The 9,740-nt window shown below is 31.8% G+C and overlaps 1 long non-coding RNA gene across 1 annotated transcript; it reads right to left on the bottom strand.

The window, feature by feature from the left end:
- Positions 1–1,693: 1,693 nt before the first annotated feature.
- Positions 1,694–9,506, bottom strand: LOC143043086 (uncharacterized). Its single transcript, XR_012968187.1, has 4 exons — positions 9,376–9,506; positions 4,909–5,077; positions 2,353–2,462; positions 1,694–1,798 (listed from the first exon to the last, which is right to left on the bottom strand). It is a non-coding gene; the product is annotated as an uncharacterized LOC143043086 (long non-coding RNA).
- Between the last annotated feature and the right edge of the window lie 234 nt (positions 9,507–9,740).

Genomic DNA, 9,740 nt, shown 5'->3' with positions numbered 1-9,740 from the left:
TATGTAACAAGTAAAGATCGGGTAACGAAGAACAGTTGTCTTAAATCAGTTCTATGTTACATGTGGGTATCAATCATATTTAATCAAACAGAAAGGTGTATAAAAGGAAACAACAGGTTTAACCTAAATGGTAACAGAGATCTATAACATGCAATAAGAAATAAACAGATTTATTTTTAAAGTTCCTTTGTTTTCATCAGTTGCTTGTTACATTGTCTTCAACAAGTCCAAGCTCCTTGTGAAGAATACATATGAGTTTTAATTCTATTATATTAAGAAATAAAAATATCAATCTAATAAATGTGTCATACATTAACTAAAATTCATCTTCTTTTAACTTCTTCGAATAATACATTCGTTTTTTTAAATTCTGTAGTGAATAGACAAAAAACATCAAGTCTTTTCATTTTTTGATCAGATACATAGTAGGATTTATAAATTGAAAACCCAATAATAGTAATAAGATAGTTAAAGCCAAAGTAATATTTATCAGATATTTTATACCCAAAAACAATATCTTTCAATGAGAAATCTTTTTCTATATTTACTTATTGCAATAAATTATGAATATTTCTCCAAAAATCGTGTAAAAAAGAACATGACATAAAATAATGTTGATAATCTTCTTCGACAAAGCATTTGTTACATAAATCATTGCCTGTTACATTCTATCTAAATAATAACTTTTTAGTAGGTAATATACTTTGTAAAAGTTTCCATCAATACATCTCCAATTCATTTTCTTCTAAATAAAAAACAAATAAAGTTGTACAATGGTCTCAAATGAAATTCTGTATGTAATGGAATACATTTAAGATAGTCTCTCATAACTCTTTTTAGAGTGGCTCTTGTATGTTTTATGATGTTGTTTTATTAACTATTTGTATGTTTTATATAATGAAGAGGTGAGACGTAAATAAAATATTGTCTTGTCGTGTCTTTAACCTTACATTTAAAGCAATAGGTTTCACATTTTTTTCTTTACTAATCTGTTATATAATAACTTATTTGACAAAAGATAAATGTCAATATATTTACCATTTATTGACAAACATTGTCTCTTAACATTGACTATACTTCTCGTTGAATTCTTTGATCTAAGAAATTGTAACCAATTGCGTTTTTTAGGGATGTCAACTCAGCTATCCAGTTGAAATATTTCCAACTTTTTGCAAAATTACATCTTCTGAAATTTCCCTCTTTTCATTTAAATTATAAGTTTTATTAATGATATTACCTTTTATCCATTTTTTTTGAAAAAAAGACATTTGTTATTAAATTTAATGCATTTATTCCCCCAAATAATTTGTTTTCTAATTTCGTGAAAGGTTTTTGGTATATCTGTCTGTCCTCCTCCTGCATGTAATTTCCTCTAGCTTTTCAGTACATTTTTATAAAATTTTGCAATATTAGGTAGATATTGAACAACTTTATTATAATCCATATTCATATAAACTGCTAGGCATTTTTTTCCTTAAACAAACAGATTTAATATAAATGCTTATAATAGTTTAATTGGTGAACATAATTTGACGGCTAATTCCTCTTCATATTCAAACAATGTCGTTGGTCAATTTTTTATATTTTTATATACAATGTAAAAACATAATTTATTATAGGAAAACATATCAGTTTAAACAGAACAAAATGGTACCAAAGTAACGTAAATTATATGATAGAAACTCACCTATAAAATTCAATCTTTTCTGGCACACAAAGCCTCGTCCTGTAGAACAACTTTCAACCTTCCATTTATCATCATGTTGCATAGTGATACAGTCTTCAATTGTAGAGTAATCTAAGCGAACGATACATCATGCATTAATGGAAGAGAACAAAATATTCTTAAAAATCATAACTTGTATATAAATTATAATAACTGATTAATATTTTGTTCTTTTCTTGACCTGACTATGAATTGAATATTTCCTCTTGGAGATTTTGCAATTACAATAAAGCTGTCAATAGTTACATGTTTGGGAGGGGGCTAGATGGGGGACAAGTCAGGACTGAATAAAGTCAAAAAAAAATAAAAAGGAAGGATAAGGATTACACCTAAAAAACATGCAGGACAAAATGTTTCATCCTAGCTCTCCCTAAAAATCAAATGTTAGTTCCCTGACAAGAAAGGTCAGTTCAAAAATTGGTGAAAAAAGGAGAAGGTCTCATCTGATACACAATATTACTTTAAAATATTTAAAAAAATTTCTAAAGTCATCGACTGATTTTTACAGTTTTATTATGCAGCCCAATTCTCTCGGGATATATGAACCATTCATTCAAACAATATAATTCTGAAATAAAAAATTAAGCTTGGTTATGTTTTAGTAATAAATAAACTAATCTACTCACCTCTACAAAACGGACTTGAACTGAAGACAGTTAGGTTTACGTCATTTCCATCATAATATTCCCATACATTCTGATATGTGTTACCATAGATACCTATTCTTATATCACCGCTATAAATGTATAAACACTTTATATAGTCACGTGTTTATATACTACTTTGTTATACAATTACTGAAAAAACAACATCACGGAATGGGAACGGTTTGTAAATTGTTTGGTTATTCAGGAGAATGTCAAACTGGTCTCCAATAAGACAACTCTCTCATTCAAGACACAATTTGCAAAGTTACTAGTAAACCATTATAGGTCAAAGTAATGTCTTCAACACGGACCCTTGGCTAACACCGAACAGCAATCTATAAAGGGCCCTAAAAATGACAAGTGTAAAACCATTCAAACGGGAAAACCAACGGTATAATGTGTATAAAAAACGAAAAACGAGAAAAACTTATGAACCACATCAACAAACAACAACCGATTCACATCAAATTTGACTTAGGACAGAGGCAAACAAATGCAGCGGGTTTAAACGTTTAAATATGTATCTACCTTAACCTTTACCTGAAACAATAGTGTAACATCACAACATAAAATAGAAACACTTCTAAATATCAATTGAAATGGCTTAACTCAATCAAAAGACATTTTAACACAACTGAACATAAACTGAATGAAAATATTTGATCTGTGACACAATGTAAATACAAAATTAAAAAAAATAAGGGGTTATATGCAAAACAAATTCAGAAAAACTAAATGTAACAAAATACCGCCAAAAAGAATAATGTACATAGGTAAATGACTACAATTTTGTTGACAATCTACTTATTGTATTTGATGTTATTGTTCTCGTCCTCAATATGCAAGGTAAATATTTTATACTGAAACACCGATCAACCAATAAAACATATATCGTGCTAGATAACTAAAGACCTATGGTAGATTGTACCATGAAAACAGTTTATTAAATAAGAAGACATGGAGGATAAACGTTATTATGACAGTTGTTTCTATTTTTTTAAGAGTCTTTCCTTTATGATAATCTTTCGAGTGTTAATAATCGCGATCGCTTTACTTTTCTCAACATAGGAATAAAACTATGTCGTAAAATATGTGTCGAAGTCAAAAATTTCTGTTTCCCTAATTCAGTCTTTTGTTTTGGCGTTAAAGTAAAATAATTAGTAACCCTGAACATGTATACATATGAGAAAACAATAATGTCAGAAAACTTAAAAAAGAATGGCTATATTCGAAATGTGTTCTTTTGCAGTTATTAAATGCGTGAGCTTTATCTATACCTTGGGAGTTTATATTATAGTATGTTCAAATGTTTTGTATGATGTATGATATTACTTGAAAATTTCGCATATTAAATACCAACAATCAAAATGGAGGAAAAAATAAAACAAAAACTGTTCTTTCAACAGAATGTTTCCCCGTAATTTACGAGACTGTTTTCGATGATGATGATATGTGGATGTTTCACATCCGGCAATCTTGTCTGGATATTGCGGACTGGACTAACCTATTTTAAAGACCGGAGTCTGTTTGTCTTTTAGCTTTCATTTTACTCCGGTTGCGTTGGTGTTGCTGGTACGGAGTATCAGGTCGTGCTGCTAGTATGGCTGCTAGTATTGCCTCTTTGGAGTCTTCGTTGACGACGGGCGATGTGTGTGGTGGTGTGCGCAGTAGGTCTGGGTGGTCGATGTCAAACCCTTCTTCAAAGTCGATCCCACTGCGCTTGCCTCTGTCATTTGTGAAGGTGTAAAATACCAGGCGATAGCAGGCCTTGTTGGGGTTGAAGGTACTGGTGACAATATCCCTATTGACTACAACCCCAACTGGTTCCCCTTTGTACTTAGTTGGTGTGTCGTAACGCTTGGCGTCTCTTCTCCTGGTGGATGGTGGCTTACTCTTCAGGGCCGGCTTGGGTTTACAGGAGGGTGCCTCTTGTTCCTTAGCCTAGGTCCACGTCAGCTGTACTGTCACCTGGTCAGTACTTGCCGAGAACTTCCAGGCAGGTTCTTTACCAGTCAACTTCATGGCTGCTAACAAAGCATTCAGTTCATCAGGGATATCCATGATGATTGTCCAAAAAGTGAGAAGTGTTAAGCTGTGATCAGTACGAGTACGTCAAACGCGTGAATGTTTTCATAATAACATCAACTATATATATAGTTTTTTTCCTGACGAAAGGAAATTAAATCATTAACACTTTTCACGATGCTTAAACCTCCTTTGAATATCTTACAATATTGATAATGTATAATTAGATTAATGTCAAACTATGAATCATATAATGTTCGTGATGTTGATGCAGTAGAATGTGTCCACATGCTTATGGTGTAAACATCGTGATCATTTATTAAAGTGTAGATTTTATTATAGAACAAGCAAGTTGTGCTTGATTGTTTGTAATTTTTGGTAAATAAATGTAGAACACATCGTTTATAGTCAAGGTCTCCTTTTTGTAGGATTCAACTTGAAAAAACAAAATTTTTCTTTTCTTTTATTAATGTTAAAATAATATTAGTATACAAACATAGATTAAAATACCTTTTAAGCTTGCTTATAAAGCTATTTTCTGTCTCTGTCTTTGGTGCAGCAACCGTAGCATTATACTCGTCAAAACAATATTTCTTTGCACCGTTCATATCTTTGTATGCACTAACAGCTATATAACATGATGTCAGAGAAGCTGAACCGATCCATCCTGGCGAACATCCTGCAATGGGTAACATGTAAATATGTAGATAAACTTATTTGTTTTTGTAAAAGTGAAGTTTTGTTATATGTGGGGGCGTTCGTTTTCTCGTTACAATATGTTTTTTTTTGGCATTGTCGAAGGCGGTTGCCTATAATAGATTAATTCCAACTTCGTTTGGAACTCAGGTGGACAGTTGTCTTGATGGCCATCCTATTCACATCTCCTTATTTATTATGCTTACGAACGCCCCTCAGTTATAGACAAGGCAACTTACTGCATGTGTTGTATTCATACGTAGTAATAAGGTTTCTATAGTAAACCTAACCTTTCTAAGGCACATAAATTTCTTATTTTTGAACCCATGCACAAAAATTTTTTTTAACCGCAATGAAATGTATTAATTTAACACAAAGACAAATCTTTGGAACATCTGACCTGCTATATCTTGTTACTGCCCAAACAAAACTGACAGTGAACCAAGGACAGAGAGGAACTTTTAGTATGAAATATACCTTGCATATTGAGAACGAGAACAATATCATCAAATACAATAAGTAGATTATCAACAAAATTATTTTCATTTATGGAACACTAAATAAGTACGAATAGCTCTCAATTTTTAACTAGAAGCTCCAAGGTGTCGCTCACTAGATTATTTTGTTTATGATTGATAAATTAAATAATGCAAACATAATTTCGACTCAGTTTTAGAAATATAAGCCAAAAACTGCATTTTACCCCTATGTTTTATTTTTAGCCATGCTGGTTGGCAAGCGGGATCAGAAGACACATCTTTAAACCTAAATACCACTAAATATCCCAATAACAATTGTGGCCAAGTATGGTTAAATTTGTTTCGATAGTTTCAGAGGAGAAGATTTTATTACAAGATTTACAATAAATCGTTAAATAAAGGCAACAGTAGTATACCGATGTTCAAACTCATAAATCCATGGACAAAAAACAAAATCGGGGTAACAAACTAAAACTGAGGGAACGCATTAAATATAAGAGGAGAACAACGACACAACACTACAATGTTACACACACAGAAACGGACAAAGCAACAGACAAAATCCCACGAGAACAACAAATATAACATCAAAACCAAATACATGAATTTGGGATAGACAAGTACCGTGACACGTCTTATCGCAATGTGAATTTACACTAAAAACTTACTTTGAAGGGCAATAACTCTTTTAGGGTTTAATTGGCGTTTTTGGTCATGTTGACTTATTTGTAGGTCTTACTATGCTGAACATTTTGCTGCTTACAAATAATCTCTATCTATGATACTAGATAATAACCAAAAACTGCAAAATGTCCTTAAAATTACCGATTAACTGTCAGTAACCCAGCAACGGGTTGTCTGATTCGACTGAAAATGTCAGTGCAGGTAGATCTTCACCTGGTGATCCTATGTTTTTTATTCATTCTATTGTCAGATTTGTTCTAAATTATGTAGTTTCAGAGATATAAGCCAAAAACTGCATTGTTTCCCTATGAATTATTTTTACCCATGTTGAATGGCTGGCGGGGTCATGTGACATAATTTTTTAACTAGATACCCCAATGATGATTGTAGAGAGTTTTCTCATTGGCAATCATACCACATCTTCTTTTTATATAATTATAAGTTCGAATATTCCTTTGAAATCTTTTAACAATCATATACACAATTGTCAATATTCACTCAATATATATGTTATCAATATAAAATATCTGTCTCGAACAGGTTATAAACGTCTCTGGTGGCGAAACAAACCTTTTTTTGTAAAACAACACATTGAGACCCGTTGAAAGGTTTTTTTTTTACATATGAAAACGTACAGGCAAATATACAATTATAATATAGGAACCATCTGCCAAAGATAAACAATGCAGTCACTGTGCTTAAACGGCTGTGGGTAACTTAAGTTACCCACAGCCCAAGATGGCGGACTCTAAACTCGTTGATATTTAATTCATACAAAAGGTACCTTTTGCGACGTTTTTCATGCAGAATGTAAATATTTATAGGATTATTGAATAAAGAAATGACTAACAATTACCATAAATTTGTTAATATAGAGTTCACTAAAGCGGAAGGTCAACTTTAAAAAATGCATAAGATGTCCGTAACTTTTTGATCGAAACTAAGCAGACTGTCCGTAACTTTATTTTTAGATGTGGGTAACTTTTGATTTAAAATTTTAAGAATTATAATTTCAACAATTAGAAGACAATTCACATCATATTTGTAACCTTCGCGGCCGTTTATACTACTCATTCACCATCAAATGTGATTTTATTAACGCATCATACTTACATCACAGAAGTTTTATGTGGGGTTTGTGGTACTCCATACTGGTTATGATTTGAACTTTTATTTACTGATGTGCGTCTTATAAACGTTTTTCGCTTGTCAGACCAAGGCTTTTCCATACTCTTTAATGTTTTGAGTTTAATTATATGTTTGCGGTTTACCTTCACCTCTGTTTCTTTCTATGTGTATTTTGATGAATACTCTTTGACGCGGCTCGGTATTTATACATACCACCTGTTAGTTATAGTGTTATGATTTTTTTAATATGTTTCCTAGTATGTTTTTTTTTTCTCTCTTTGTATGTTATCAGGGGTTGTTAGACTATTAAATTACCCTGTTGTCCTACGTAATTATTTATATTTTTATATACTATGTCGAATTGTTACACTATGTTGACTGCTCTTTTCCTTTTATTGTCACTGACTTTTACCTATTGTGTCTTTTAGTTTTATTCAGTTTAATAAGACTTAATGCAACTTGCATACAAATGAAATATGCAGCTAGCTGTAAAACTAGGTTTATTCATTTATACAAAATGTCCTTTTTTAAAGTTTTCCCATTTACTGTAAATCTTGTGCCGCAATATCACCGTGCGCAACGTCCCAGTGTGTCCAGATTGACACCCCTTTTATTTTACTGTCAGTGCTGATGGGATTTGTTTTTGTGGGGATGAGAGAAAAGTGTTTTGGGCTTTTTCAAAAAGACGGAAAAAGTTTGTGCACTTAAGTCTCGTATAGTCTATCCACTGCATGCCTGGGCAATTTGGGTTTCCCTCCAAAATCCCGGATTCACGCTACCCGTGTCGTTGCTGGCAGAAAATCAGTAAGTGTATACATGCTACATGTATGTGTAAAAAATACTTGTGTAGTCTACTTGTTCAAAAATAAAAACGAACAATGATGTTTCAACAGTTTATCTGCTATGATTGGAAACAACCCTCCGAACTAGGCGATTCGGGTACCCCGACGTTATACAAAATGAGACCAGAGTTTTGCGGATTTATCGTGATTTTTTTCATATTTTTCCCAATTTTGTCTTCCATCGATACAATGAATTATATCATACTAGACATCTACTTCGTTTTGTGAATATGTATTCGATGCAATCTCTATCATCAGTTTAAACATTACATCCGCGTATGTCGATTCTTTGAAAGTTACGGACATCTCTATTGGTATGATGAAAAAAGTTACGGACAAGTTGTTTTGAAGTTACGGACAGCCTAAGTGTTTTTTTAAATCGTGCTGTGATCGTTTATTTTGTAGAATTTAATCACCTTTCCAGTTTGGGGGTTTCCCTAAACGATTAATACAACTTTTAAATTCAGTTGTTTAATTGATGCATTCGTGGTATTGTTATTCTATAGAAGAAAAGTATCTAACCGACGCAAGGCGGCTCCATCTTGGGCTGTGGGTAACTTAAGTTACCCACAGCCGTTTAAGCACAGTGGCAGTGCAATATTTACCAAAATGCATATTAAAGCAAATAAAAGTAACCAAAATATAAATTAAAGATTTACCTTGTAAAATCAGGGTAACAGTTAAAAGTACGAGTTGGGAAGAAAAAAAACGATGTTAAGTCTTGAAACTTATTGCGAACTTTGTATTAAGAACCGCATTTCATTATACTGAGAACAGTTAAAGAGACCAAGCTATCAATCTCCTGAATTATTCATGTTATAAAAATTCATCAAAAATGTGCATATTAATCTGAATGTGTAATTAACAATTCTCAGTGTGTGTTTTTTTCAAATATTGCATCTCAGTTTTTCTTATTAAATCTCAGAGTGTAATTCTAAATTCTTAGTATGTGTTTATTCATTTCTTAAATCTCAGTGTGTATATTTGAAATATTAGTGTGGTTTTTTTTTCTCGAAAAAAGGGGTTTAATTATAGTTTTGACGAGAAAGGCTTGTCATAAATTTTTTTGTAATTTTACCACAAACAAATGATTTATCAAATTGGCGTTAATTTTAAAATACATAGACGAGGTCCTATTATAATCTTACCTGCATGTGACCCACGTTGTATGTGACCAACCAGAAACACCAGTAGCAATACACATGCTGTGTTAACCATCTTAATTTGTATCCTTCCCTTAAAGATTTCTTGTCATTTTATGTTAGTTCACGTTTCGGTTACATTAATGCTAGTTGATATCTACATGTATGTCATTTTTGTGAGAGCATAGTTTGTGGTGTAATTAAATGTTACTGAAAAATGTATATATATATAAATCCAAGTTTAATGATTATATTGTACTGAAATTAATATCTTCTATCAAAAACTCAATATTTAAAACATGGGAATATTTGTTTCCAATTTATTTTGTTGATTTATTTAAATTAAAGTTATTTAATTAATATTAAAATTA

The sequence above is a fragment of the Mytilus galloprovincialis genome, chromosome 8 (assembly GCF_965363235.1).
Source record: "Mytilus galloprovincialis chromosome 8, xbMytGall1.hap1.1, whole genome shotgun sequence".
Taxonomy (NCBI): domain Eukaryota; kingdom Metazoa; phylum Mollusca; class Bivalvia; order Mytilida; family Mytilidae; genus Mytilus; species Mytilus galloprovincialis.
Note: the sequence above shows the minus strand (reverse complement) of the source record. Positions and strands in the feature narration are given on the sequence as shown.